This window comes from Eleutherodactylus coqui, chromosome 1 (assembly GCF_035609145.1).
Source record: "Eleutherodactylus coqui strain aEleCoq1 chromosome 1, aEleCoq1.hap1, whole genome shotgun sequence".
NCBI lineage: Eukaryota > Metazoa > Chordata > Amphibia > Anura > Eleutherodactylidae > Eleutherodactylus > Eleutherodactylus coqui.
Window position 1 is genome coordinate 459,710,093 of NC_089837.1, and position 6,000 is coordinate 459,716,092.

The following is a 6,000-nucleotide window of genomic DNA, read 5'->3' on the forward strand; positions in this document are numbered from 1 at the left end:
GCCATTTTTAATCCGCAAGCGGAAACCGCAGTTGGTTTCCACTCGTGTGCATGAAGAATCACTTTTGCATAGTATGTTATGGGCGGTATTTGCTGCGGAATCTGGAGGCAGTCACCCGCTCTCGATTGTGTAATTCAAATTCGCCCGTGTGCATTCACCCAAGAGGATAGTAATCCTTTTACCACCTGACTCAGGGCTCCTGCACACTTGCGTTTTTCTTGCACGGTTTTTTAATGCAATTATCAATGGGACTTTCTAATGTTAAAAATGCATCGTAAGTTGGTGCTTTGCAATTTTTGTGCGATGCATTTTTAACATTAGAAAGTCCCATTGACAACTGCATGAAATAAAAATGCACAAGAAAAATGCAAGTGTGCAGGAGCCCTTACTGGGTATTAACTGCTGAGATACAACTACAGCAGACATTACGGGAATACTATTCCTATGCATGCATGCAAAAAAAAAAAAAATTATATGTATCTTACATACGTACTTGAAATTAAAACTTGCAGCCTTTGCTTTCATATAGGCAAGACACTATTCTGTGCAAATAGAGTTTTTTTGCCCATGACAAAGTTCAATTAGTAGGACAATAGACAGAGTTTGATACATCAGGCAAGTGCTTATATTGATAAGGGAAAAGAAAGTGGTGTCCCAGGGCAGAACACTGTTTCCATAGTATTTACCACCACCATAATAGGGAGCTTTGAGTATTCATTAGTAGTAGAACGCCAAGCATTAAGCCATATTATTTCTTTATTCTGTACAGAACCGTATTAGGGCTCTAATAGAGGTGCATGCTCCTGGCACACCCAGTTTCATGGAGAAGTTGCTTCTGCTGATCCAGTGGGGTGTAAAAAAATAAATAAAATTGTGGCATGCCCCTGTACCGCTGGCTTTACTGCCTCCATGCAGGATCTGTGGACAGAGCTGGCATGCTCAGGAGTTAGAGGTTAAAAGTGCTGTTTTTCAGCAACTTTTCAGTAACATAGGAGTAGGGGCAAAATAATCTGCAACAAACACTGCTTTATCATTTCACAATTCTGTTAATTGGCATGTGTGACGTTAGAAGTAGAGATGAGCGAGCACCAAAATGCTCGGGTGCTCGTAACTTGAGTAATGAACCCCATTGAAGTCAATGGGAGACTCGAGCATTTTTCAAGGTGACCCATGCTCCACATACGGGCGGTTGTGTGAATCCCCTGAAAACATCAGAAAGTGATGAAAACACCACAGATATGGATAGGGAACGGCAGGGGCAGCATGCATGGATGCATCTGAGGCTCCCAGGTCGCACTATTAAGCACAATTGTGGGCAAGAGCCTGGCGGTCACTCTCCTAACAATTTAGTTGGGACAGACCATAAGCAGCAAGGCACACGCGCTGGCACATCTTAGCTAAGCACCGCAATAGGTGCAAAAAAGGCCAATCGCCGCCTGCGGGTGACACCACTGCCTCTTCTCCTGTGTTACATGCTGGCATTGCTGTCCAATCCCCCCAGGACGCAAGCAAGAGCCTGCGTCCACAGCATACTAAAAACTTTTCCCAGCACAGCCTTCAGCTGTTCTCATGCTACACGGTCGCTTGATAGCCACACCACCCTCATGTCTATTTATAAGTGCATATTGGATGAGGAAGAACAGGAGACACACACTGCAGAGGGTTGGCAGGGCCTGGCAGCGACGTTCTTTGAAATTGTGGGCGATAGCCCACAATGCTGATGAGAATTGCTGATAAATTAACAAACAATCATAATTCCAATCCCATGCCACCTCCATCACAAAATTTCATGAGCCACAAATGTGGCCATAAAGCAGACTCAGATGCAAGTACTTCTACCCATCTCCACAATTTAGCAACGCTTTGTAAAACCAAAGATTGGTTTGAAGCAGGGGGTGTCGCAAAAGTAGCCACCACAGGTATACAGTGAACCTATGAAAGTCTCATTAAATCAGTTACGCTTCCTGTGAACGCTCCAATCCAGTATCTCGGATAACTGTGGTAAAACGAGAGATAATACATGGTGACCAGCGCTGACCCCCAGGCCCCTAGGTGTTAGTCTGTCAAGCTGCAGAGCTGCCACCAGGTTACACCCATTGTCAAACACGACCATGCCTGGTTGGAGGTTCAGCGGCGAAAGCCACGGATCTATCAGCCCCACGAAACCCTGTAACAGCTCTTGGGCGGTGTATCACTTGTCACCCAAGCTCATGAGTTTCAGCACGGCCTGTTAACGCTTCCCCACCGCAGTGCTGCAGCGCCTCAAGCCACTGACTGAAGGCGACGTGCTCACAGATGGTAATTTAGAGGAGGAGGAGGTGGCATAATAAGCCAGAGAAACCGTGACCGAGGTAGCACCCGAAATCCTCGGTGTGGGTAGCACGTGAGCAGACCCAGGGTCAGACTCAGTCCCAGCCTCCACCAGCTTAACCCAATGTGCCATCAGGGAGATGTAGTGTGCCTGCCCGCCAGCATTTGTCCACGTGTCGGTGATTAAGTGGACCTTCCCAGTAACTGCGTTGGTAAGGGCAAGGTTGATATTCCTAGACACGTGCTGGTGTAGGGCGGGGACGGCACAGCGGGAAAAATAGTGGCGACTGGGGACCGAGTAGCGCGGGATGGCTGCCACCATGAGGGTGTGGAAAGCCTCAGTTTCTACCAGCCTATATGGCAGCATCTTGAGGCTCAGCAGTTTGCTGATATGCACGTTTAGCGACTGTGCGTGCGGGTGGGTGGCTGCATATTTGTGCTTGCATTCCAATGTTTGCGCTATGGACAGCTGAACGGTGTGCTGGGACACATTGGTGGAGGCAGTGAAGGACCGTGTGGGTGAGGGTGTGGGTGCAGGGCGGGAGACGCTCGTGCCTGCATCCTGGGAGGGGGATTGGATCTCAGTACCAGCATGTGACACACGGGAAGAGGCAGTGGTGTGACCTGCAGGTGGTGAATGACCTTCGTTCCATGTTGTCGGGTACTTAGCCATATGCCTGCACATGCTGGTGGTGGTCAGGCTGGTAGTGGTGACTTCCCTGCAGATCTTGGTGCGGCACAGGTTGCACACCACTGTTCGTCGCTCGTCCGCGCTCTCATTGAAAAACCTCCAGACCTTTAACCCCTTCATGACATGGCCTATTTTGGGCTTAAGGACGCAACAATTTTTGGCGGATTTTCTTCTCCGTTTATCAAAAGCCATAACTTTTTTATTTTTCCGTCGACTCGGCCGTATGAGGGCTTGTTTTTTGCGTGGCGAACTGTAGTTTTTATCGATGCCAATTTTGGGTACATAGACTATATTGTAAAATTTTTTTTTTTTTTTAATGATAGCAGAGAGAGAAAACGCATCAATTCTGCCATAGATTTTTTTATTTTTTTTTTACACCGTTAATCATGTAGCATAAATGAGACTTTCCATTTTTTCTGCAGACCGGTACGGTTACAACGATACCAAAATTCTAACATTTTTTTTAGGTTTTCCCACTTTTCTGCAATAAAAACCCTTTTTTTTGGAAATCTTTTTTCTATTCTAAATCGCTGCATTCAAAGTCCCGTAACTTTTTTATTTTTTGATGTACAGAGCTTATTTTTTGCGAGACGAGCTGTAGATTTTATTGGTACCATTTTGGTGTACATACGGCTTTTTTGATCACTTTTATTGCGTTTTTAGTGAGGCAAAATGCTAAAAATGAGCATTTTGCCTCAGTTTTTTAGCTTTTTTTTAGCGTTTTTTTCCGTGCACAGTCAAAAGCATGCAACTTATTGTACGCATCGTTACGGACGCGACAATACCAAATATGTGGGGTTTTATTTTTTTTTTACCTTTTTTTATGCTAATCTGAGAAAAAGCATAAAAAATGTTTTTTTTACTCTTTTTTTTTACATTTTTTTAAATTCATTTTTTAAATCTTTCTTTTTTTTACACTGTTTGTGTCCCTCTGAGGGACTTTAACCACTGCCCTGATGATCGCTGTCATAAGGCATGGCAGAGCTACTGCTCTCCCATGCCTTATCGCTCATTCATGAATTCATGAATGGGTGAGTGAGTGCTGCCTCTGATTGGCTGAGCGCAAGGACCAATCAGGGGCAGCTCTCAGCTATTGAATGACAGCTGAGGGCTGTGACCAATCAGAGGCAGCCCATTCAGCAGGCGGGGATTTTAAATCCCTGTCTGCTGAATACCACGCAGAGCACTTCAGGAGAACTGCCAGCCGGCCGCGGCTGAACTCCGGCTGCAGGGACAAGGTGAGTATATATATATATATATTTTTTTACACATTTTAGGATGATTTTCAGGGAAGGGCTTATATTTTTAAGCCCTTCCCGAAAATTCATCCCGCTCTCGCCGGCAGCCCATTGTTTTCAATGGGCTGGATAGCGCTCCTTTGATCGGGCCCGTTTTGCCGAAAACGCTGCTAGCTGCAGATTTTTCAGTGAATTGTCGGCCCCGGTCACGCGATTTGCGGATGCGCATCCGACATGCGGCAAGAAATGGTCGTCTGACCGAGGCCTGAGATCTATTCTCCACTTCATCATGCCACTTATCTCCAGTATAGGAGATACAGACTTGCACAATGCTCCCTATGTAGAGCTCATAGCGCTCTACAATCCTGCGCTCCCTCTAATATCACCAGCATCTTCTGCCAGATACCAAAATCACACCTTATAGTGGAATCCCTACACAGAATAAAAAATAACAAACAGATACAAGGAAAAGTACATACAGTTATCTGCGCCTATAGATTGTGTGACAACCACCCAGGCTATAGAAACCCCTATACAACCAGCAGTCAGACCTACTTATACAAGGCTTACTCCTGACTGCCCAATTATGAGGATCCCCAGCTATTGTCAGCAGCTGAGCCACTATTTACCAGCTATGGCAGGTTTGCATTTCCGAAATTGGACACTAGGTGGCAGTATTTCCTACCTGGATGAGAAATCTGATGTTATATTTTGCTCAGGCTGCACTCACATGAACATTATTCTGCACATTCTTGCTTGCACATCACTAAGGAGCGTCCCAACCTGTCTGGTCTGGACTTACAGCATCATAGATAATGCCATGAGTTTGCATCAGCAGACCTGCAGTCGGACTGAGACTCCTCTGTAATATGGGTGCAAGAACGCGCCTTTGTGTAAGTGAATATGGCCTAAGAGCTTATTCACACGGGCGAGCGTCTTGCATGAGTTTTGTGCGATGCGAACACGAATATGAAACCCCCCAATCTTTTGAATGGGTTTATTCACATGAGTGATTGATTCTTCGTTCGCAGCTTGTTCTATTTTTGTGTGTTTCAGCGGAAGGAATCGCCAATTGTTTCCTATGGGATGTTGAAAAAGATCATAGCATGCAATGTAATTTTCATATTGAAGTCAAATGGGAGTAAAGTAATTACAGTATTCCAAGTACGCCATATATTAATGTTAAATGTAAATAAGTAGTAAAGGTAAGGGCTTATTCAGACGGCCATATATCGGCGGGGTATTCACGCCCGGCCGATATATGGTGTCCCTCTCTGCAGGGGGAGTGCACTGAGTTCCCTCCTCCTTTCCACCCCTCTACACTATTTGCAATGAGAGGGGCGGAGCTAAGTTCCAGGAATTAGCTCCACCCACCCCACCCCTCCTATTGCAAATAGTGCTGAGGGGTGGAGAGGGGGCGGGAGCTTAGTGCACTGAGCTTCCGCCACCTCTCTGCACAATTTGCAATGAGAGGGGGCAGGATGGGCCGGAGCTAAGTTCCGTGACTTGGCTCTGCCCCATACCACGCCCCTCCTATTGCAAATAGTGCCGAGGGGGCAAGAGCTTAGTGCACTGCTCCCGGCTCTTACAGCCTCCTCCCCCTGCAGAGAGGGACACCGTATATCGGCCGGGCGTGAAAACCCGGCCAATATACGGTCGTCTGAATAAGCCCTAAGAGCGATTTCTTATAAATGATCCTAACCTGTGCGCCGCTCTCCCAGCCTACAATTCAAGGCCGGCTTCACACGGGTGATAAAATCG